General features: G+C 37.0%; 1 long non-coding RNA gene across 1 annotated transcript in view; it reads right to left on the bottom strand.

Moving 5' to 3' along the window:
* Positions 1-899: 899 nt before the first annotated feature.
* The window catches only part of LOC140479028 (uncharacterized), a 65,540-nt gene continuing 39,831 nt past the window's right edge, over positions 900-26,608 (bottom strand). Inside the window, exons 3-4 of the long non-coding RNA XR_011960924.1 lie at positions 5,022-5,064; positions 900-1,932 (exon numbers count right to left, since the gene is read on the bottom strand). This is a non-coding gene — a long non-coding RNA (uncharacterized lncRNA). The remainder of the gene's footprint in view (positions 1,933-5,021; positions 5,065-26,608) is intronic.

The following is a 26,608-nucleotide window of genomic DNA, read 5'->3' as shown; positions in this document are numbered from 1 at the left end:
AAATGTCATTTGGGTCTTGTTTAACAGTTTTCTGACCACAATGATGAGAATAGAAGCTATCAACAAATCGTTGCTTCATATCATAAAAGACTTTTAAATGAAAAAGGCAGTTTTCATCATTTCAAGTTCTTTTTGTACAATGGTGGTAAAGGGCAAGCAAATTAACATTTTTAAAATGTAACATATCAACAGAATAGTGAAATCATTGCTGTGAGGCAGACTATGTTGTGTGTTTTCTCTTTTAACTGTGTTTTGAAAGGCAATTACTCTTTTATTCTGAAATTCCCAGTTAATAAGATAAATTTCAATAAAATAAAGCTTAATTGATATTATATTCTATCCAAACTTCTTAATATTTCAACAGTGCATTATCTACAAATGTATAAATTTGTATTAAATTATTTGGATTGATTACAACTTCCATTAATAATACACCTACTTGCAGTTAACCTCATAATAACTTGAATTAATTAATGGATGTTGAGTATTACTTAAAAATCCTGACTAACTCTATGATTTCACCACAGTAAAAGTAGAATCTATTACAGTATACTCATACCTCCCAGTGCACCTTTGACACAAACATAACACTTCACTCTGCCCACACAATTATTGACTCACAACTTCAGAATTTTTGCAGAAGTATCTTATAAACTCAAAATGCTAACTCTCTTTCTTTTGATTTATCGGTACTGCCAGCTCTACTGAGTTTCTCCATCATTTTCTGATTCTATTTCAAATTTCCTGCATTTGAGGTATTTTGCTTTTGTCTTGCCACCTTTAACTTTACTGCCAAGAAAATCTTCAAGATTTCTTAACCAGTTAGTCAAAATCGTTGAAGGCCTCAATCACCCTCTTCATTCATTTGTGCAGATTTAAAATCCCAATCTTCCTCTTCTGGATATACAGAATCTCAGACCCCTATCTCCCTTCCACACTCCCATCCCCAATAGTATTGAATATAAAGCTCCCCGCTGCTTTCTCCAATGGCATATCCACATCTCACAGATAACTGTCTTTCTTCCCAATACTAATTGTCAATCAGTCAAGAACACCAAAACCCCTCAACATCGTACCAATTACATTAGAATGAGAATTTTCTTTATTGGCAAGCGTACTCAAGTACAGGAGGACAGTGAAGAATTTACAATGTCGCCCTATATGGCACCATTTTAGGTACAAAGTACCTAGATACAGAGCTTAGCTACAAAGTGGAGAAATAAAAGGAAAAAAGGAAAATAAGTTACATTATTCACCGTTTCATAGTATAAGTTAGAAAAATGAGAATAAAGGTAAAAGATAAACATTACAGTCTTTAAGTAGATCACCACAGGGGGGGCTTCTAAATGTAATCTGTCCGAGCTTGCAAGTTGCTAACTACCTGCAACAATCCCCAGTCCAACAGCCGTCCAGTCTGCTTGGGCAGCTGGCCATCACCATTCCACCCAAGCTTCCACACCCCGGCCAAACCCGTTCCACATGTGTCTCCCCACTGCTGGCCTTCCCTGTTCCACACGAGCCTCCCCCCACCTCCAACAATATACAATAGTAATTGTTGAGACTGTGCTCATGGGGAAGGAATCTCAGGTATTTCACAGTCTTGTGACATTCAATAGCCAATTAATGAGAGTTACTTGTAAATAGAATATCCTGCTAGAAATAATGGTGAAAGCAGAATCTGAAATGACTTTTCAAATATAATTTAATAAATATTTGAAGAAGCACTTATTCTTTAAAAATTTGTTTGATTAATGATATTGTTATCATGAACATATGTTATCATGAACATAGGTAGTGAGCACCTAACGTGATTGCCAGTGTTAAGGCAACAGTGTTATTGAAGGTAGATGCAAGTGGGTTTGCGGGGAGAAGGATAAAGGAGGGATGCCACTTGGTTTTCTCTTTCAATGTCACAGCCACTTATCTTCATCTCTGCAGAAAAACAGATGTTTACAAAAAAGTTAGTTCATCACGTAACTTGCTTTCTCCAAATGCTCAGGGAATCCAATAAGGCAATTTACAGTATATCGCAAGACTAATTTGATAAGATTATACCTGGGAAGCTCACTTAACTAGGATGTAAGTAAATATGTCAGATAATTGCCTTGATGCCTTGCTAATGGCTACAGAAAATGTGGGCCTTCATAAGCTTCTGATGCCATTGTTTTTGATGGGTTTTGCCGACATGCTGTTTCCATTCTCATGGAGTGTATCATGATGTAAATGGGGTAGCCATCTTAGGCTATGAGCTCAAGTCATCTTTAGTTTCTGTGTTTCAAAACCTTTCTGCTTTTAAAAGCTAAATTCAAGCTTTCAGCTGATGGCTTAAAATCGTCATTTTATATAAAGCATATTTTCATGGCACATGCTACAGCTTTACAAAGTTAGACCATGCCTATTTTCTGTTAGTAGTCTTGCTCACAACACCTTAGAAAGGACACATTTGCTTTGGAGGAAGTAAAATAGTGTTATGCCTCACTGCAGTAGCAAATTAGAAATCAAACCCTACTATTACCAGTCGTCACTATAGTTAAAGATTTTTAAAAACACACAGATTTCTTCAACTTAGACCCAGGTTGAAAGAAAGCACAAACCAGGTTTCTGTCCTGACTAAGAATGATATTTATCACTAATAAATAGATTCAAGATATGGGTAAGCAGTTGTGAATTATTGACATATATATAATTCTACTAGTTACAACTCTAACCTCCTTAGAAACTCAGCCCTACACACATATACAAACAGGGAAAAATATGGATGTCATGGGTTTGAGAAAAGATTGGGAAGTAATTCAACAGTTCCTGTTCACAGAGTTCACTGAGATGGTGCTTTTGTTTAGTCAGACTCTGCTGCTTCTTGATTATGCTTCACCAGATATTTTCACTATCTGCAGAAAATACAGGGTTGCTGGTTCACACTTGATTCAGTGAAATCTCTGGCTTCCTGGTTTACAGTTTACAGCAACTGCTAAAGGAAAAATAACGTGGCTTTCTTCAAGCTGAGAGTGTTTTATTTTACTGCTGAGAAAAGCAGCATCTCCCGCCCTTGCAACGATTTGATAGCTTCTCCCTCAAACATTCACCCACCCACTTTTAAAAGGTGCAGCAACCCTTCAGCAATCCTTGGTTTTTAAACAGCTCCTTACCTGTTTCAGCTCACCATCAAAATTACTGAATAATGAGAAGATGCAGTCTTTACAACACATATCTACAGAATGGTTCCTGGACCAACTAACCTGGCAAGGGTTAAATCAAGAGAAAACAATAAGGTTGTATTCTAAGAAATTTATTAAGAATGAGGGTTGATTTGATCAAAGATTTCATGATCATTCAGAGAAAAGGTAGCTTCTATTTACCTGTGCAATTTTCACTGACTGGTCTGTCAAGGAATAAGATGCACAGTCTTAGTTCTAGACTAAAACCTTTCAGGAGTGATATTAAGAAACATCTTGGCACATAAAGGACAGTGAAACTTACAAATCTCTTCTGTGAATGACATTGATGGGATAGCAATTGTTAAATTTTATTGCTAAGGTTGATAGATTTTTGTTAAATAAGATACATAAGAGATATGGGCCAACTTGAGGTAAGTTCAGGTTTGAGTGGTGCTGGAAAAGCACAGCAGGTCAGGCCGTATCCAAGCAGCAGGAAAATTGATGTTTCGGGCAAAAGCCCTTCATCAGGAAAGTTCAGCCTTGATCATAGTGAATTCCAGAATAGGCTTGAGGGAATTAAAGGTCTACACTTGTTTTTATGTTCCTGTGTCCTATGTTTAAAATATCAATCATATTTGATCAGGCAATAATCCCCGACATGAAAATGTCTTGAAATCCATGAATCACTTTCTATCAATGCATATTAGGCATCACTTTACATGATCATGTTTCTTCATTTACATCTTCACTGAAATCAAGTCCCCAAAAGCCTCATATTTTGCATTGAGCCATCATCAAACCCAAAATGGATTTAATCGATACATTTTACTTTCTCTCACATTCTTTCTACAGAAATTTGAAGCTTTTAACAGCAATAAGGCATTTTCTGCAACCACCTTCTGAGTTTGGGATCTGTAACTTCCTATGAGGAAGGAATCTATTGAACACATTGAGGACATGAGTATAAGAGAGTATAGGGTACCTGAGACTTTATCATGTTATTTTGCTTCACTTTCTTTTGCATCTTTTCTTAACTGTTAGTGTTCCTATCATGTTCAAGCATGTACAGTATGCATTGACAACAAAATCATAGTACCTAATAAATTGTGCTTGAAGAAATTAATTTTGCAAAATGTGGAAATTGCTTGGTAACAATTAATGGTTAATTGGTCATTGAACATAAGGAAGGATCTGTTGCTGACTTATTAAAGGACTGTTGAATTCCAAATGTGAAATTTTAGACAAATATCTACTAATCTAGTAGCATGTATTTTTTGTTTTGGCGATAGAATATAATTCCACCATATTTTATTTAAGGTGCTGCCACTACTGTTTTGGCTGATCTGTCTGATGCTCTTCCTCCACTTGGACCATTTTTCCCATCATGGTGTAGCAGGCAGGGCATATCCTGTTGCAGGGTTGCCTGATTATGCCGTCAGGAAACCAGTTAGCTTTCTCATCTAGCTATTGGAGGAGATGGGGGTCTGATTTGTCCAATGTTACCATCAACTGGAATCATAACACAATCGAGTCACACCTTCCAAGGAAGTGCTGTACTGAAATGTAAGCTATTTGACTTCCATTCGTACTTAAAATGTTTACCATTCATGTCCAGGAGGCAGCATGGAACCCTTTTCATTCCAACCTTCACCTGGAAGTGTTCTTTCATTTACAGATTAGTTTGAAGCCATTCCATTGAAAACTTCACATGGAACGTAATTGTTTGGTGCTCTCATCTATCATCACACTCATTAAGGAATGCAGAGTGGGTTTTACTGTATGTCATGAGAACCAAAGGTACTTCTCATCAAGAATGCAGGCCCTAACAGCAGAGAGAGAGAGAGAGAATAGCAGCAATTTACTGACCTGCAACTCTTTACTCTTTCACTTCTGATGGAAATGGAGAGATCTGCAAAACCAGGGAAGAGTTAGAAACAGAACAGTAGGAAGGCAGGTTCAGTTGAGAGGTTCATTTTGGATTCTCTTTATTTTTATTTTAATCTATCCATAGTAATTGCCAGAAAACTATACCATGTAGCCCTTTTAACACTCATTGAACTGAAAGCACATGGACTCTGCAACATATTCTATTCTCCATTTTACTCCTTTGATATACAAAAATGGAGATGAAAAGGAAATCATATTGTATGCATCTAATATCAATTTATGGCAGGTTCTGTCACTCACTCTACTATTTTTTAAGCACCACCATAGAAATATCCATTCTTGCACTAACTGAAGCACAATCTGGAAAATAGTGAGTTGTGCATCTGGTGATAAATAAATCATGGGTGAACTGCAGCATTTGATGGAATGTGAAGAAGAAGTGTTGACCAGGAGTCTGAGGGATATCTTCATTCCACTAAAGGGCCTTTCTCACATTACCATCCATGTGGGCTTATGTACTCTTCATGTGTAGAGGTCTCTTTGTCAGATCAAATTGGTCATCATTCAGCAAATCACCATAATCCTAAAGATTTCTGAAGGATCACCAGATCAATCCACATACATGAGTTGTAAATTCACCTGGCAACAGAATACTTCATGATACTGAGTGAGTCAGATGGGTAACTGATGGAGACATCCACCCATTTCTGGTCTATTGAGTGAATCACAGTTACTCAGGAGCACAGTGTAGCTTCAGCTTTGGGATGACATACAGACGTTATCTTCCATGTAGAGAATAACCCTAATCTCCAAGCAGCCATCGAGAGACTTGATTTTCTGTCTTAAAGATTAATGACACGATGCATTGAGATGAAGGCATTGCCAAGAAATAAGCAATTCTTTGCATGGTAGTGTGTCTTTAGTTTCAGTAATGCAGTACATTCTTTTCTTCCATTCCTGTTGACAAATGTAAGGGCCAATGATGTGGGAACATTTTTGACCATATGTATTCAATTTGTGACTCCATAGACTTTGGGAAATCCTGTTATTGAGTAAAATTGCAGTGTTCTGGCACACAGGCACCAGCTCCCCATGGGAAAGCTGATGAAATGCTGGCTTGAAAGAACAATGAATCCATAAATTGCCTGATACGCCTGTGAACAGCTGTTTAGCTTATGCTAAAGAAGTCATCTGGAATGGTACCATACTGAAAAAAAGAGGGAACATTTTGATGTGAACAGTGGCAGCAAAGCCGTGGCTGAGGTAGAAATGGGCAGCAAGTCCATTGTCGAATGTGGCACCTTTACATAACCACATTTTTTAATCAACCGAAGACTCTGCATATACTGCAGTTTTAAGTAGGCACACCTTCACCTGTATTTTACACCCTCGCCCATTCTGCATCTAGCTCCTTTTATGCTGTTCTGTTTGGTGGCTGGCTGAAGCTTTTGCCAACATTTCAATGCTACATGTCTTTGACGTGCTTTCACCAGTTCTCCCTCAAGTTGTTTTCCTTCCCTTCTTAGCATAGAATAGGAATTGCTTAGTGAGTATGGGATTGTGACCTATCTGCAAAGAAGGGACATGAGTGAACATCAGAGTTAACATCACATAAGATCGTGGCAAAACAGGTGAGAGCAACAAAACAATCTTGCATTCATATCACATCACTCTTGGTTTCATAGTGTTCCAAAATGACTTTCAACCAATGATTTACTTTAGAAATGTAGGGCTGAACCTTATTTTTTTTTGGCTTGAACTGAAATGAGGAGGAATTTCTTCAGCCAGAGGGTAGTCAATCTATGGAATTCATTGCTGCAGTGGGGAAGTGAAGTCATTGAGTGTATTTTAGACAGATAGGTTCTTAATTAGTAAGTGGATGAAAGAGTGAATACACAACTGACCTTGGAGAAACCTATGTGTGGGAGCTCACAGCAGGGGAGCAGCTACATGGCCTTTTAAAGTGTAACCTTACTGGTTTTCTATTGTAATACTTGCCTTTATTGGTCAGATCATTGAGTACAGGAGTTGGGAGGTCATTTTGAGGCTGTACAGGATATTGATTAGGCTACTATTGGAATACTGCATGTAATTCTGGTCTCCCTGCAATTGGAAAGATGTTGTGAAACTTGAAAGGGTCCAACAAGGATGTTGCCAGAGTTGGAGGGTTTGAGCTAAGGAGAGAGACTGAACAGACCTGAGCTGGAGTGTTGGAGACTGAGGGGTGACCTTACAGAGGTTTATAAAATCACGAGGGGCAAGGATAGGCTAAATAGACGAGGTTTTTTCACCAGGGTAGCAGAGTCAAAAACTAGAGGGCACAGCTTTAGGGTGAAAGGGGAAAGATTTAAAAGGGACCTAAGAGGCAACTTTTTCATGAAGAGGGTGGTATGTGTATGGAATGAGCTGCCAGAGGAAGTGGTGGAGGCTGGTACGATTATAATATTTAAAGGGCATGTGGATGGGTATATGAATAGGAAGGGCTTAGAGGGATATGGACAAATGCCGACAAATGGACAAGATTAAATTAGGAGATCTGGTTGGCATGGACGAGTTGGACTGAAGGGTTTGTTTCCGTGCTGTACATCTCTATGACTCTATGTAAAGGAATCCAAATGTCTTATATAAGTACTTGTGTGTTAGTCTTTCAAAAGAAGGATGGTATTTGCTTATGCCAAGAACATGATTATGCAGCCTTTTAGCATGGAGAGACTGTTGATCTGCAGCTCGCACATAATTCTGGCACACAAACAAGTCTTAAAATCTTCATGCATGCTATAGAAATATTGTTTGGAATTTACAGATTGATAATCAAAATGTTTATTTGACTGCATTATGACACACTGTTTACAGCCATTATACCAAGATGAAACATGAATCTCGAGCTTATGGTGCTAGGACGCTAACACTGAACCACAGAATTTCAAGAGAATAATTTATGATAAATGGAGGACAAGGACTGATTGGGGACTAATCAAGGGGACTTCAAGATGGAGGCCAAGAGTATATCTGACAAACTAAGGTTGAATTTTTGCAGTATGAAGAAGACCCTGTAGATTTTTACAAAAGACCAGTGGGACCCAGTTTAAAGATTTCTACCGAGAGTGTAGCACTGGAAAAACACAGCAAGTCGGGCAGCATCCGAGGAGCAGGAGAATTGACGTTTCGGGCAAAAACCCTTCATCAGGAAAGTTTTTGCCCAAAACATTGATTCTTCTGCTCCTCTGATGCTGACTGACCTGCTGTGTTTTTCCAGCACCACACTCTCGACTCTAATTTCCAGCATCTGCAGTCCTCACCTTTGCCTTAAAGATTTCTGACCTCAGTTCATGCACACAAGTTTTTGGTAGCAAAAGAAAGTTCATTTCTTGGGATCCATTGTGGAATAGATAACTCCTGGCCATGTGTATTATTTGTGAATCAGACTGACTTCTTGGGGATGTTTGACCCATGACCACTCAGAGATGTCTTGATGCAAGTCTGAATGAAGGAGCTCCTTGAAAGGTAAATTTTAAAAATTTACTTGTGTACCATGTCATTTATATTCCCCACCTGTCCTTCAAAGACTCCTTACACACTTCATGTAGAAACATGCTTTCACCCACACCAATGCCATGCCCTCCATGCCAACCCATAGCACTTGTATGTTCATTCACTCTGTATAAACTTTGTGTGAACCAGTGAACCCTGTAGTGACAATGACAGAAAAGACATGGGAAGACCACCATCTACAAGTTCCTCTCCAAGCCACTCAACATCTAGACTTGAATATATCACTGTACTTCAGTGTCACTGAGTCAAGATCTTGGAACTCACTTTCCAACAGCATTCTGGGTGTAATTACATAAACATAATCTGCAATAGTTCAAGAACACAGCCCAATACCACGTTCTCAAGGACAAACCTAGATGGGCAAGAAATGCTGGCCCAGTCAGTGATGCTCACATCCCATGAGTGAATATAAAAAGTGTAGGAAAGCTTAAAAAAAGTATTCTCTAACATTTATTCAAAAATCCTGTTATCATTAATAGCCCTATAAGACTGTCAATCAATGAAATTTAAAATATCATTAGCAGAAAATACAAACACTTGACATTGCTTTTTCGACTTTTTCAATTAAACATTGAGCTATTGACAAAAAAAATGCATGAACAAAAAACATCAATCAAGTAAAGCTTTTCCTTGTGTGCACTGGGTTCAATAGACCAATGGATGCTTGGGTTCTCAGACCAAATACTGCCTTAAATCTTTACTTTGCACCAGTCTTTAACAACAAAGAAGATTCTACTGATGTTGTAGTGAAAGAGGAGTTACTTCATACACTGGATAGGCTAACAGCTGATAAAGGAGAAAGCATCAGAAAGGTTGACTGTACTTATAAGTTGATATATCCAAGGATACCTAAGGAATAAGGTTATAACTAATTGTGCAGGCACTGACCGTAACTTTGCAATCCTCTAAATATATGAGATCTGAAGAATTACAAATATTATACCTTGGATTAAAAAAAAGCAAGGTTCAGTCCAGTGTCATAAGACCAATCAGTTTAAATTTGGTGGTAGGAAAGCTTTCTCAAACAAAATATCAGTGCAAGTCATGTTTAATTAATTTGATATTTTTCAATAAAGGAACAGATAGGGAACTACTGTGAGTTACATATACTTCAAAAAAAGAAATTGATTAAATTGCCACATAACAGGTTTGCCAGAAAAAGGTGAAGCCAGTGAAATAAAAGGAACAGTGATGGCATGGAATTGAATTTGACTGGGTGACAGAAATAGAAACTAGTGGTGCATGGTTGCTTTTCAGACTGGTGGAGGATATATGGTTGAGTTGTCCTGGGATCAATGCTAGGACCCCTACTTTTCTAATTATATGTTGTTAGGCTGGACTTGGGTGCCCGAGGCACGATTTCAGAATTTGCAAATGACACAAAATTTGAAAGTATTATGAATCATGAGGATGTTAGTGATATTTTCAAGAGAACACAGAAAGGCTTGTAGAATTGGCAGGCGTGGGACAGATGGAATTTAATACAGAGTAATGATAGATTTCAGCAAATGAAAATGCTGAAGGATACAATTCTAAGGGGTGTTCAAGAGCAGCAAACTAGGGGATGTTTCTCCTTAAGTTGTTGAAGGTGACAAATCAGGTTAAGGAAATAGTCAAAAAGGCATTCCAGATCCTGGATTTTATGACTAAAGGTATAGATGTTCATGCAATTTTTTTATAAAACTGATTCAGATTCATCTGGAGCATTGTGTCATTTCTCTGCCCACACATTGAGAAGGATTCAAAAGCTTCAGGGAGGGAGCGGGAAAGATCTACAAGAATAGGTCTAGGGATGAGAGACTCAATTTACATGGATACACTGGCAAAGCTGAGGCTGTTCTCTCCAAAATGGAAACGTTGAGGGCAGATCTGTAAAGGTGATCAAATCATATGTGGTCTGGACAGAGTACACAGAGAGAAACTGTTCCCATTTGTGGAAGGGTTGAGAACAAGAGGGCACCAATTTAAAGTTACTGGCAGGAGAACCCAAGGTATGGGGATTACTTTTTATGCAGCAAGTGGTTATATCTAGTATACATTGTTTAGGAGTGTGACGGAGTAAGATTCAATTGTGGATTTAAAAAAGGAATCCAAAGACAAAAAGAATCCAGAAAAAGGTGTGGAGGTTGGAAAAACTAACTAGCTTTTATTGAGAGCAACATGGACATGACAAGCTGAAGTTCCTCCTTCTGCTTTGCAAGCATTTTAAAAATCTCTGATAATTTAGAGTGGACAAAAATGAAAAGGAAATGATCTGAAATGATACTATCACCAATGCCTTCTCATTTAAATCTGCTCACACAAAGATAGGCAGTGATTCTTACCTGTGAACAAACATAACAGCAGAGAAGTGATGGAGCCACAATGGGGGCAGATCATTGCTCCATGTTTCAATTAACCTACCTGATTTGTGCTGCAAAGTCAGCTGGAATGATTTTTTAATTTTACAAGAAGCACACCGTTTATAACTCAGTTCCAATAAATCAAATATTGGTGGCCTGCTTCATGCTGGAATAAGTGCCCTATTACTGCCAATGCATGAGAATACCTTTGTAACAGGATGTGTAGCCCTGAAAGGAATTAAAGGCAACTCTTGATCATTTGGCTTCTGTGAATGTGTAGGTAGATTGGAAGTGGGGTGTGTAAGCAATGATGGGCGTGTGGATCAATACAGCTAAATAAAGTAACACCTTTGAACAAAAGGTACAATGGGTGAAACTCTATTAGAGGGAAAGGTAAGAACATAAGCAGAATTGGCAACTGAAGTTTTGGGATTGGTCTGGAGCAGTGAAAGAAGGTGTAGGAAGACAGTCCAAAGTTAAAGGCAAATGAGCAGGACAGAGAGATGGCAATTATTTGGGTCCATCTGGAAGTCTAAGGGCAACATTATGGAAAAAAGCACCACTACATTCAGAAACCAAAATCAGAAAGACTCAGCCATACCAAATAGGAAATAGTAAAATTCTGAAGGACAGACAGGAAAGAGTGTGACAGAAACAGAATGGTGAGAGCATGTAAGAAAATAGTTTGATAGAAAACTTTTGCTATAAATAAAATTCTCATTTTTTTAAGGAGATGCATATAATGCTCATTGTACAAATGAGGCTCAACCAACCAGATCAATACTTGATATCTGGTTGATGGTATGTAGGAACTTGTAAATACATGAGCCTTTTTACTGTGGGAAGTTATGCTATGGAATGTACTGCCTAGACATCTGATCAAAATAGGTTCAATAATAACTTTCAAAGGGAATTGGAGTGAGACTTAAGAAGAAAAAAACAGGGCTACAGTGAAAGGTGGGGAGAAGGCTTAATTGCATAGCACATTCAAGGAGGTGACACATGTATGGTTAACAAGAATTGTATTGGCTATGAAAACTTGCAATTCAAATCTGATGCAAATAGATTAAACAATAAGTAATTCAACCCTTGATAATATTATCTAAAACTAATTGTTGCAAATTAGCTTGCAAAGCGTTTCAGATTAAAGTTTTGAAATTTCCTTTTAATTAATATTATGCAACTAAATTGATTTATTAATGAGATAAGATTTGCCTAATAAACTCCTAACATTAATCTGTATTGATATTGTGATTAAACCTGAGAATTTGTGCATCCCTCAGTAGTATGACTGTTTTGTACTTGAGATTTGGTTCTGGCCTAAATATTGTTTTGCCAACAATATCTATACTCCAAAGGTATCTGCAAAATTGTATAAATAATGTAATATCTCAGTGGCTGCATAAAGGATATTGTTGAGTTGTTTTAATGTTGCTGCCAAATTCCTTTTACATCCCAAACAAATTAAGTAGTTAAGCCCCAATTTTAACCCAACACCCCAGCTGAAAATGGGCACATGTAAATCAGCACTTGATTCATACTCTGCTTGTTTTGAAATGCGGCTTTTATTATTGTACTCATTTATAGAGGTAAAATTGGTTGTACAACTTGGGTAACAGTGAAATGGCAGCCGGCTTTATACATTTCCAATATTTTATCAACAGCAAGGCAAGTTGGGCAAAGTGTATCACAGGTTGTCAATTCAAAAATACCTATTTTGTGTGACCAACTTCATGTCTAATACTCATACAGAAGGTTGCTTGCACTTCATATAGTCATGATTTCTGCTTCTGTTGTATTGATTTAAAACTGAAGTTTGATTTAAACTTATTTTTAAGTATACTATAATACTGTTTCTTTTTCTTGATCAATCAATTATACTAATGTGCCAGGTTCTTGAAACCAACCTTCAAGTCCTTCGCCACAAGATGGCACTCTTCAGAGAAGAAGAATGATTGGCAATGTTTGCAAAATGACCTTGAACACACGATCATTTTGTATTATGTAAAATTCCCACAAAACATTCACAGTAGATTGTCAAACTTTAAATCCTGGACTCAATCTTTCATCTTGTGAAGAAATGTATGATATTACTCACAACCTGCTTATGCATATCTGCATTCTGGATCATTCTACATTTTATATTGCTAAACTGTGTGACATAATTTGCTGTTTATGATCAACAAATTCATCATGCATCCACCCACATATAACCAATGAAATCTGTAATTGATACATGCATTAGTTTAAGTCTTCTCTCCTCTCATATTCTCTTCACTGTCTCATCACATACTTGACTTACTTCTCTTTCAGCTGACAATTTAATTTAATGCAGTTTAAGAAAAGAGATAAAACTGATGTTGAATCTCTTGCAGACTTGATTACATTTCCGAACAAGTATGCAGTACCATAGGTCTTAGTAACATGGAATCATGCATGGATGATGGTTTGTATTGCATTAAGTATTTCAAAAATATTTTCCAACCTCAAATGGTTTCAGTTTCATTTCAATGTTTAGCATTCAGCCACACTTTTAGCTTTTAAAAAGTAGTTAAACATCAATTTCTTAATAAAGGAAAGCATGGAAAAAGGGTTCTCTCCTATTAAAGAGGTCTTTCATGTTTTGACTTTATGCAAACAATGTCCAAGGCTTCGACTAAACTATAAAGACAATTCGCAAATGTCTTGAAACTATACATTGTTTAAAATCTAAATCTCAAATAACCAAAAAGATGCAAGCCTCACAAAACACTTCTTAGACTACTGACTGTATTGGAAAAACTAAACATCTGAAATGTTTGAGGAGAAAAAAGAGAGATTTGAAATATTTATCTCATTCTCAATTGTCTGATTTTTAAAGTAAATATTAAGAATTCTAATAACTGTGAAGAATAAATATTTTTCATTTGACTAACTGGCTTTTTAATAATTTATCTTGCTGTGATCACATAACAGGATGCAGCAATCTATAGTATTTTCTGTAATCAACGTGACATTGTCTTTTCATGTGTGTCTCATTACTAACTGCTGTTGATCTTCTTAATTTCCCCATTTATTTTTCTTTGTTCTTACTGGGGTTCTATTAAAATGAAATCTTGCTGTAAACAGTGAATGTGACCAGTGTCTGATGCATAGTTTAGAATAGTCCATTAGTTTATCCAATATCTAGCTTTCGACATTCTACAACGTGTACGTCCATGTAGCACTTTGGTTGTTTGTTTTCTCTTGCCAGAGATTCAGTAACTGGCAGCGTCAAGCTTTCTGTGTAGTTTAGCACAGAATTCAGTCTTGTGTCTGTTGCCACATAATCTACCTTTGTGTTAGATTTGAAAAGGGCTATTACTTAGCTTTTTAATAAACTTTGTTTTTATTTCTGCTAATTGATAGCACATTTGCTTTCTTGTTTGCTAGGGCTATTCATTCAGTCTTTTTCCTTTCTCATCTTCAGAACTTCTTGGTGGCAGCAGCCTACGGGGAAGCCTTATGGGATTATCCTATGGCGATCTGACCCAGCTCTGGCTTTGCTAGAGTAACATTTCATACTAACACTTCTGACCCCTGGTGTCAGTGATAATCTCCAGTGTGCAAACTGCTCTATTCAAAATGAAATCATGGTCTTCATTTTTAAATCACACATTAACAATTATGATCTAACTCGGCATATAGAGTTCGAACAAAAGTAGAACTAGTGTATTTATTATTTCATATTCATCATTTGAAAGGGTAAAACATTAAATGAAAGTTCAGATATTCTGCAAAGGAACCAAATGTGCTATAGCTTCAACCTTTAAAGAATCAAATCTGACTTGCTTAATAATTCAAGGCAAATGTACAACTACAATGTGCAGAATGGATTTAAACAAGTTGTAAATGCTATAATCATCATATTACTGGTTTAGAAATATCAACATCAAATAAAATTGTAAAATACAGGCCTCAATTCTTGAAAACATTGCCACAGAGTTTAGCACCTTGCTTTTTAACTGAATACAGATAGACTTTGTGCATGTTTTAACATGTATTTTTCCAGGAAGATCATCTGTGTGAGACAAAGGAAAACAGGACATCAGTTGAATCTAGGTACCAAATCTTAATCCCTTCCCAGGAGGAGCAGTGGACCACAGGAAATGATATACACAGTACTCAGCCCAAGACCCCTAGAGATGTCCCATTTTGATGTCTGCTGATAGAATGCCTTTTACCAACATGCATGAGTTAAAAAAAATCACAGAAAAAGAGAGTGTCACTACAATGATTAAGATTAAAAGCAAATTCTATAAGATCTTTTGCTGAAATATGACAAAATAGTTTTTAAGCATGGAATAAATACTCTATTTTTAAGATTCCTGAACCTCTTATGCATATCTTTATGCTGTTGAGTTTAACATAATTTTTTACCAAATTTGTTCTTTCTTCCAGCATTCATTTTAATTTCAAAATCATCACAGTTGCTTTGTTTGCATATGGCAAGGTCAAAACTTTTTTTTTCAAACAAAGATACTAACTCCTCTTATTGTTATTGGCTGCATGAGCTTGAGAAAGATTTTTATTTGCATTATAACTGCAGACTCAGTGCAAGTAATCTAATCCTTCAAGGCCGACTACAATTAAATACTGATGTCATGGCAGGAAAAGTGAAAGAGGAATCTTTCCTTGAAAGTAAACTTTTTCTCTAAAACTGTACGCTTTGAATAAGTACTGTACTGCACAAAGTGCAAAATAAAATCATGACAAACTGATGTCAGTTAACAGATAATGACAATCATGTTGAAATATTCTCAATGAGATTATTTAATTTTAAATTAAATTTGAAGTATTTTAATCATAAAAATCATTAAATTATTTTCTTCCTAATACATCCTGCACATCCAAAGGTATTTCTGTAAGAACACCACGTTCATGTGTATTCAAAGCTGAGACCTAGTCATGAAACCTGAAAGTATCACCATATATATTTTTCACAGTCTGGTTGTTTTTATCAACCAGGATTAAGGAAATGCAAAACACTTTAGCAGCAGCTTTTATTTTTAAATTAAATAAATGCATTTATTTCAATACATAACACTTTCACACCATTGGAATTGTGGAAGAAGGCTGGCAAATGTCCCTCACGTTATTTTGTATGTTCACATAAAAGAAGTGTGCAATTTTTTTTTTTTAAAAATTTTTAATAGGGAAAGTGGGTGTAAAATATGCAAAAGACCTATGAAATTCTCCTTTCTTTGCATAATGAATTGCTCAAAGTCTTCTATTCAATAGGGAAATCCTTTCTCTTGTACAACACTAATTAGGTGATGATAATTGGGTCTCTGCAGAAAACAGTAAAGCAATACAAAACAGCTGGGCTGACTAGTGCAAGAAATCTAAAACCGTCAACAGCTTTAGAGTTTCATAAAACCAGGAAAATTTTTCTTCACACCTTAATGGCTGCTAAGGAATGCCCACTCTGCTTCTTTCTAATTTGATGCCTTTTGAAGAGTGGTATTTTGCTTTTGCTGATGAAGGCAAATATCTTGCTTCACAAAAGAAGATTTTGAAAGAAAACTATGTTTTGTGGTAAATATCCAATTCAGTGACTTGATAATTATTATTATTTCTTTAAATTGATGGAACAGGTTGCAAAGCAAAGTGACCACTTTGGAGTCCGAAGTCTCAAGAGGGTCGACTTATTTGGGATTTTAACATTGAGTTTCAGGCAGTGCTGGTATGCAGCAGTTAACAAAAGGTCAGAAAGATATGTTACATACAAACACAGGTGCAAAAGTACTGTTAAAGTTAAAACCTGACAACATTTACACAACTGGAACATGGCAAATGTAGTAACATACTAAGTTACAAAAATTATCAAAGTTTACTTAGAAAATTGTTAGATTTCTAACTCCATCAATGATGTATTGTGAATTTTATAAATTGCAAGAAATTTAGAGAACTTTTTTGACATCTCGCTATTACCTAGCAATACATTAGTTCAGTAAGTACAACCTATCATGAAAGTTTTTTGTGTAATATTTATAAGATCGAAAAGACATTATTTTTAGTATTTCTTATTGATTGTAGGATTCAGAAAATACAGTCTGGTTACTGTATAAGAATTTTTTTTATCCACAAAGAAAACAAAAATTGAGACAAAAATGCATCCTTTAACATTTTCTTCTTCTCTGCAATTTTGAACTGGGGGCCTTTAAACATCACACATTTTTAACCAAGCCAAACGTAAATTTGAAGAACCAAATTGCTCAGGTTTCCTGGTGAAATAACTGCCGATCATTGAGTTGTGGATAGTTAGATTAATTCAATTTTTCTAAAGTGGTATGTAGCTTAACTAAATTGGCTGTCCACTTAGTTATGAGTTAGAAGGTTCTGAGTTTAAGACTAGGTCTAGGCCAATACTCCAGCTTAAAACTAAGTAAGTGCTGCCTTGTTTGAACTGCTGTAAATGAGATGTTAACTGAAACATACTCGACCAGTTCTTGCTGTAACTCAAGATACCATAGTAGAATTCAAAGAAGAACAAGCAGCTCATCAGACCAGCACTTCTCTCTCAATCAACACCACCTGAAATGGATTATTAGCCTTACTGTGTGAATATGGCCACCATATTTCACTAAATGAGATCAAGACTAGATTTCAAAACAATTCATTGAAGTACTAAGAGAATTGATAAAATAGTATATAAACTTTATTTCATTTGCTTGTCTAGGGAGCATCCTGAATGAATTCCTGTGTTAATTGCAAAGTTAAACCAATTATGCCAGTCTCTCTATTGGACTTAACATGCTTCTATTCAATAATAGCAAATGATTTTAAAAAATGAAAGTTATTTTTGCGATCAACTTTAAATCTTATAGAGTCATGTCACTGTAGCACTTGCCAACAGGAAGCATGCATGCACATTATTTTATAATGATTTGTATTAGAGATACTGTTTCCAAGAACAGGAATTTGAAAGCTGTTTACGTTGCAGCACTGACCTGTACTGCTAACAAATGAACTCTGTGCACACTTTTGCTAGCTGTAGTATGACTCCGAGGAAACGTTTACATATAAGTAAGGTGTTTACTTCTCTACAGCTTTCTATTCATTTAATCATGTAAAGGCAGTTCTGCAGTTTAGCAGTGTACATTTTAAAATTTTAAGCATGAACTTATTTTGTCCCAATGTGAAGACCTTTCACCTTGCTGTAAATTTTAAGCTACTTGCAGCCATCCAAAAGATGCAATGGAAAAAATCCATGGAAGTGACAAAGAAAATGTAAAATCAATATTTCCTATAAGATGCTCTTTTCAACAAATGTGAACGAAAAAATGATCACAACTTAATACAGTATGGTCATCAATAAACTGAGCTACTTAAGATATGATAAATGATGGTAAAAGGCACATTTAATAATAATGTCATTCAGTGCTCACATAGACCCTCAGCAAGATGCACCAGTTAATCTGCAATGATCTACATCTCGGTAATTTATTCTATGCTGTCAACAGTGTCATTTGTCTTCCAGTTAGCATTGGATAACACTGCAGTAATAATGCATTAATAATCATTGAAATGTATTTTTTAAATGGCCATAAATTCCATTTTTTAAAATCTGCTAACAGAATACTTACATGCTGCGATCTCTCTATTGCACAATAATACCAAACAAAAATACTCAGCTTTCGAGGAAGTAATGTTTAAAGATGTTTTTCCTACCCCTAGAATTACATTGACTGTTTTTGTATTAATTATATTTTCTCTTGAAACACAGCTACAAAGCAGACAAACATAGCAAAACATATAAAATGACCTATATTTTATTCATGGAAAACTTTAGTTCTATCAATAATCTCTAGCAACTGCATACGCTTTAGGATAAATGTAATGTTTTAGTGCTTGCACTGTTTTTAAAATCATGGTATTTACCAGTATTTACCAGTATTTAACTGAGCACCATATGGATATTAGTAATATGAAAAGTCAAATTTATTCTGTAACACATTTGCTCAGCAAAATAATTAATAACATCTGTCTATTATTGATAGTTCACAGCAAATTGTTGGAGTACTGAAAAAGAAGCAATATGCCATGGGTTTGTGGCAGGCAATTTATGCCCTTCTGCCATTAGCATCACAAAAATTAAAAGAAATTGCAATCACAGTATGAGCTTTTCTTTTGAAATCTACAGCATGCCATTAAAGTGTTGGATTTACACCTCTAATGTAAAGTAATTTCATCGCAACCACTTAGAGCTGAGAATTCATGGTATAAAGTGTTAGAAAATGACTTGATTTATGATGCTGACATGCCACTTCATGTTAGTCCGTAAAAGGAACTGTGAAATGGGAATCTCACTGCTACCGATCATAAACTGTTCTTGGAAGTTATCATGAATTTTTTTTTTCTACCTTGGCTGTATTTACTGTGCCAATCACCAAATCATAACTGCTGTTTGTATGATTCAGCTCCTGGATGATGAAAGACAAATTAAATTGATTTTATTCTTTACTCATCTAGCAATTCCTGTGTTTCAATGAAACCATTCTCAAGGTACCTGATCATGGGGACCATCACTCATGTCATAGCTCAACAACATTGTTATATTGCGCATACTTAACTCTTAATAAAATGTTAAATGCTTATGCAGCTATTCCAAAAACTAGGTTGTTATGTCCTCTTCCATTTCTTTCTTTTTGTTTTTTTTTCCCTATTTTTACTGACAGTTTCTTCTTCTATTCTGTGTTTGATCTTTCCTTCCCCTCTTCTTGTTGTCTTTTATTTCAGTTGACTTCAATTTATTTTTCATATTTGCTCTGTTCCTTTCTGGATCCATAACTTTATGTGTTTAAAGAGGTAGACCATTGGGTATGTCTTCCATGAAACACAAAACCAAGTATTGACAACACTGTGTCATAGTTGATTCACACTCTGAGAAAGTTGTGACACAAATGCTGGAAGCATATGAACGTAGAAAATATGTGCAGGAGTAGGCCATTTGACCCTTCAAGCCTACACCACCATTCATTATGATCATGATTGATCATGCAATCTCAGTATCCCATCCCTGCCCTCTCTCCATATCCCTTGATCCCTTTAGCTGCAAGGGCCACATCCAGCTCCCTCTTGACTGTATCCTAATGAACTGTCCCCACAGCTTCCTGTGGGAGAGAATGCCACAGTTTCACAATTCTCTGAGTGAAGAAATTCTTCCTCATCTCAGTCCTGAATGGCTTACCCCTTATTCTTAGACTGTGACTCCTAGGTCTGGACTTTACCAACATCAGGAACACTAGTTTCTCTACATACAGACAAAGAACAACATCAGTTTGACTGGGACAACATGCACAGAACTGACATCACCCACCTTAAGAAACCAAGATCTATAAATAGAGAGGCAGGACATACCACCAGCGCTTCACCGGAGACTCTCACTGATGATGTTACTTATTATGGTGACAAATATCTGAAAACCTTTCAGGCTCAGCGAGCTAACGTACATACTTACCAGGAACATTCATTTCACATCTAGACTGTCAGTTGCATTAGGATTTCGCATGTTTCTATGAGATCCCCCCTCATTCTTCTAAATTCCACTTAGTACAAGCCCAATCAATCCAGTCTTTTCTCATATGTCAGTCTTACCATCCCAGGAAGCAGCCTGGTGAACCTTTGCTAGGCTTCCTCAATAGCAAGAATGTCTTTCTTCAGACTAGGAGAACAAAATGGCATACAGTACTCTAGACAAGGCCTCACCAATGCTCTGTCTAACTGCAGCACAACATCCTTACTTCGATACTTAGTTCCTCTTGCTATGAAGACCAGCATGCCTTTAGCTTTCCTCACTGCCTGCTGCATCTGCATGCCAATCTTCACTGAATGTTCGACCATGACTTCCAGGTCTCGTTGCACCTCACCTTTTCCTAATTTGGACTTGTGAGGAAAAGCTCTAATTAATATTGTTTAGTGCAAAATGAGCTTTGTTTCCTTGTCACAATGCTCCTTTTATATTATTTTTACCTGATCTTTCATTGTTATTTAGTATGCTGTGCATTATTTAGTTGTTTTCATTGAGTCTCTAAGCTCTCCAATTTGCTAAGTTCTCTGCCTGCCCTTTGTGAAAGGGACATTTCCAATACATCTTTTATTGGTATGTGTGGTCATGAGCATGCCTGCTCTTACTTCAAGTGTCACCCTATTGTCCTAGCCAATTCACACTATACAGTATTCTGTAAATGCTGACCTGAAACGCTAAACCATAAAATAGGAGAGAAACAGAGCGTATGCAAGATAGAGAGGAACTGCTAACATCAGACATTGCATGTTTGAGAAAAATAAACAGAGTGAGCCTGAGACACATTGCAATATTTGAAACAGAAAGTCAGAGCAATAGACTGTGACTTGTTACACAACTCTCTTCAAACTCCATTCCATTGTATATCCTGTGCTTTCTCCAGAGCTCTTTTCTGAACTTACCTTGATGATCCTCGCCTACTGAGACATCTGACCGAACTGCGAATTTCAGTATCCCTCTTATCTATAATCCCTATTAACCTTGTGGCATTGAGCTCTTGTCTCCCAGACGGAAAGCTGATGAAAGATTTATGAGCCTCTTCTCAGGAAGGCTAGCTGAACTACAAGCCCATCAGGCCACTAGTGGGACCTCCCATAGAATACCACCCTAGTGGTGGAGTCTCCATTTAGCTAGAGCTGCTGACCAAACAAAGACTTGCAAATCTTGAGCTCAGCAGTGCCACTGAGGAGGCCATAGCCTGAGGAGAAAGGACATGCCACCTATGAGTCCCAGGACCCATGGGGGAACCATGACCACTGGTATGTAATTTTCCAGGTTTGGAGTCACAGAAAGACATGTGGGGGGTGAGGGGGGCACTGGCAGCATGGGCCGGGGCATGGATTCGAGCAGTCATATCTCGACACTTCCCTATGTCCAGTTCCTTGATCAGGCACTGATTGTCTTTGATTCTACTCCAAACCCCACTACGGGGTGACAAGCAGCCAACACTGTCCTGCATGGAGACAGGCCCACTCACTGCTGGATTCAGCCCAGCAGCAGCAGCAGGGTGAGATCATTATCTGGGATAATTGCAACTTAAGTGTTCGAGTGGTGATTAGTTGGCCACTTAATGTTTTCAAATGCTGGCAGGGTGAGATATTCCACCAGGGGCCCTCCCTCCCTGATCTTAATCCTGGAAAGGGTGGAAAATATCAGGGTTTAGAAACACCTCCACCATGACCAACCACATGCCCTTCTTACATCCACGCTGGGTCACTTGCAAGAGCAGAAGATGCCACCAAAATCTCTGAAAAAAGCTAATTTTGAGCACTGCAAACCCTTTTTGCCTGTTAAGAAATCAACATGATTTCTTGTCTTGCAATATGTTCCATTTTTATGGGATATTCATGCAGTCAAACCACTTGGCCTGAGATTTATTTCCAATATGGGGCTCTGTGTGTCCTTTTTTTTGTTCTCAGATTTCCTGATGGGACCTCAAATATCCTACTCAGATGTGATCTCTGGCCAAGGTAACCTGACTTTCTAACCCATACCTGACCCAATTAAAAGCCCCATTTGCCAGTGGGAAACTGGGAATTCAGGGATTTTATGGCCAAAGTGAAAGTCATTCTGGATGGATTAGTAATCTGAGATTTAGATAAAACAGACCTATTTTGAGCACTGTTAAAAGTCTGAAGTTGGAAGATACACTGATTTTAAAATTCCTGATGACATTATTACCACTGCTAGATATCAATACACAAGGTCTCCAAGTTCAAATACCTTTTAGATATTTTCTAATCAACCTCTTAGTCATGTTTTGAGGCACATCTGGAGTAAGCAGGACTTGAAGTCAGGCCTCTTGGCCCAAAGAAAGGGGAACAACCCTTGCACCAGGACAATCTCTCCAAGCACCTTTAAATATTTACTAAGACCCCAGATTTCACCCAGGAGGTTAAGAGGTTGATAAAACCATGGGGGGTAGGATAAGGTGAACAGCCAATGTGTTTTTCCTAGGGTGGGGGAGTCCAAAACTAAAGGGGATAGGTTTAAGTTGAGAGGGGAAAGATTTGAAGAGGACCTGAGGGGTAGATTTTTCGCTCAGACGGTGATTCATATATGGAATGAGCTGCCAGAGGAAGGGGTGGAGGCAGGTAATATTACATCATTTAAAAAGCATCTGGGTGGGTAAACGAATAGGAAGGGTTTAGAGGGGTATGGACCAAATGCTGTCAAATGGGACCATGTCAGATTGGGATGTCTGGTCAGAGTTGATGAGTTGAATCAAAGGGCTTGTTTCCGTGCTATATAACTCTATCATTCTAAGTAATGAAAAGCAAGTGGAATTTGTGGAGTGGTTGACAACAAAGGTAGGGATGTGCTTCTCAGTGGACACCCCACTTCTCAAGGGCCAGCCCTTGATCAGACACTGAGTGCCTTTGATCAAGGTAGCATCTCCTCCCCCTCACTTTCAGAGTGACAAGCTGGCTGCGTATTGACAGCCCCACCCATACTTGGTTAATACCAGTGGTGGCGGAATAAGGCATTTAAGTGGTCATTAGTTTGCCATTAAGGGCCTCCATTGGCAGTGAGTTAATTCCAGTGGAGCTGGGAAGGTAGTGGGGTTCAGATATGTTGCCATTCCCCAAATTAAACATTTTTCCAACCTGCAAGCTGGAAGTCAGTGAGAAGAGACTATTCTGCCCTCAGATTAGTACAGCAAGGGTCTTTTGGCTAGACTAGGGCTGTGGGAGAGGAGAGGTCAAATGCAGGAACAGAAGTAGTGCAAGAGGCCTGCTAAGGGAAGTCCTTTTTTCTACGCTTTCCTTAATGGACCTCACTGTCTTCCCAGCAACTTCACCACATGACACTTTCTTTCTGCACTACTGATGACTAAATTTCCATCATGGACTCCTTTGTGTTATGAGATTGAGATTTGCATGTATTAATGACATGCTGCTGGAGGCACACAGAAAGTATATCAACTGCCAACGACCAGCACCGTTAAAATTGTAGATTGCCAAAAACAGGGTGAGAAATAGATCTGTTCTGTTTTAGCTGTTTTCCTGCTTCTGTGCCTTTGATCAAGGAGAGTTAAAATCAGCTCAGGGTATCAAGAATCACTTTGTTATACATCATATAATTGTTATTACAATGCCACTGAAGATGACATAATCAAGCATGGTTCATATTCAACCTGAATTTTTCTCTGTCTGACTGCAGTAATAAAATGATCACTGCAGCACACTCCAAAATCACATGTTGGAAAGCATCAATCTCTTTGCCAAGTTGATTTGATTCATTGCAATTAGTTTGAATATTCGTCCAGATGTTCCATTGACTTCTACTCACTAATTTTGTAGAATGAAGTATTTTGTAAAAACAAAAGCATCAGTGACCTTTAGATCCTTGCTTACTTTGTTATCTTTAAAAATTACTTTTAACGAACCAGGGTCAAGGGCATACACAAAATTTGAAGCACTTTTAACTAATTTGTGGAAGTAGTCAATACACTGATTATCTGGTTCCCAGCAATGAGTTGAAAGACTAAAGACATAATCTCAGTAATGAAAGAGTGATAACATCTCAAGGACACTTTACAGCTGAAATCTGTATTTATCAATTTGATATATATGTTGTAGTGCCATCTATTCAATAGCTATTGACATAGAAAGATCATTGTGATTGCATTGGATTTTAACATTTACTGTTAACTATCTGAAGACCTCAAAGGATCCAGCATTATAGTGGGGAATATACATTTAATGGAGGCTTGAAAAGCATCACAGTACTATTTCCTAATAAGAAACTGTCACTGGTACTCAAATGGGCATCAGGCTCTAATACAGTCCATCTCACAAAACAAAATGATAAAACCAAAGCAAGTTTAATTTGCAGACAATCCATATTGTCTGCAAGAACTGTCAGAATTAATATATTTTTTCTCATTCTTAATTCTCACTGTGATAACCAAATTTTAAAAAGATCTTGCTTATAATTATTAATTCCAATTTTGAAATTAGCTACATTCCCGGTAATAGACCATAGGACGATGTGCAGTAAGCATAATTCTGATTGAAAATTAAAATTAGTCAAACTTATTTCTGAAAACAGAATTATTCAGCTGAGTCATGTAATGTATTAATAATGACTAATGAAGATCATTCACAAATACAATAGGGCACACTTTAGTGTTTAAATGAGTGCTCATGTTGACAGCAATGTATTTGTTTAGTGGAGCAGAAAATAATATTGTTATTGAAATTATAATGTTATTGTCATTTGTATTTTAAATTGCAGGCTGCTCACAATTACAGGGCTTAAATACTACTTGATTTTAAGGTTGTGGTTGACAATTATTTGACTTATATACTATAATAAAAAGATTACGTTTAATAAGGCCCTGAATCAAGCCATGATTGTTGAACTGAAGTTTTTAAAATTCAATTTGCTTTTACAGTTCACTTTTTAAAATCTGGCCTTTAATACTTACATATGTATTGTACAAGCACTCTTAGAATCGTCTCAAAATACTTTGCATATATGAATAATTTCTGAAATTAGTGTCTTGAGATGTACAGAAAATCTCATAAATAAAGACATGATTAATAGCAAGGCAATCAATCTGTTGATGGCATTTTTTGGGTGGGAGGTGAACAGTTAGGCCTCACGTCAATATTCCATCCAAAGAGCTATCCCTTTGACAATGTAGCACTCACTAAATCCTGCAGAAAAGTGCCAATCAAATGAATATGCTCAAGTCACACTTGAACACAAAGCTCAGGTCTTGTACCCTATTCCTTACATGCTTTAGGTTATTAATGAAGTACATAGGATGAAATCTATACATACTTAAGTACCTGTAATGTAGGAATGATGTGTAGGTTTGTAATTTTAATATCATTTTAATTCAGTATTCCTTCTTTTAATATCCTGTCCACAACTCAGTTGCTGAATATCTTTGTGTATTTTTTGTTACCACCTCATTACCCCTGGTTTTAACTTGATTACTTCATCTGTAATTTTTTTTAAATTATGTCACATTCCAACTCAGCCTTGCTGTGAAAGTATTTCTTAAACAGGATACTATTATTATAAATTTTGCCAATGATACCAAGCTTAGAGATGTGGTTGACAGTGAAGCTTATTGCCAATTAATAGGACATATATAGGGTAGCATTGTGGACTGAGAAGTTACATATATAACAATTATCATAAGCAAGTGTGAGGTGATGCATTTTCTTAGAATGGGGCAATGTAAATAATCTAAGTGGCAGTATTCTACAAGTATACAGGGATGGAGTGATCAGAAATTCATGCATATAGATCTCAGAAAGTGGCAGATAATATCGAGACAACAGTTGGCAAAGTAAAGGAACTTTATGCTTCATAAATAGGATTATTGAGTACAAAAGGAGGGGCAAGTTATACTAAACCTGCATAATGCTCTGCTGAGGCCACAACCAGAGTACTCATCCCCCTTTCATCACCACACTTTAGGAAGGATATGATTGTCCTTGAGTTAACACCAAAGGGATTTAACAGAATTGTTTCTGGATGAGGAATTTCAGCTACAAGATTATGTAGGAGAAGCTGGTGTTTTTCTCTTCAGAGGAAGTTTAGCAAGTTTAAATTGCCAGCATAGGGGTGTCCAAAACTAGAGGGCATAGGTTTAAGGAGAGAGG

The sequence above is a fragment of the Chiloscyllium punctatum genome, chromosome 6 (genome assembly GCF_047496795.1).
Source record: "Chiloscyllium punctatum isolate Juve2018m chromosome 6, sChiPun1.3, whole genome shotgun sequence".
NCBI lineage: Eukaryota > Metazoa > Chordata > Chondrichthyes > Orectolobiformes > Hemiscylliidae > Chiloscyllium > Chiloscyllium punctatum.
This window is presented reverse-complemented; position numbering and strand designations above follow the sequence as displayed.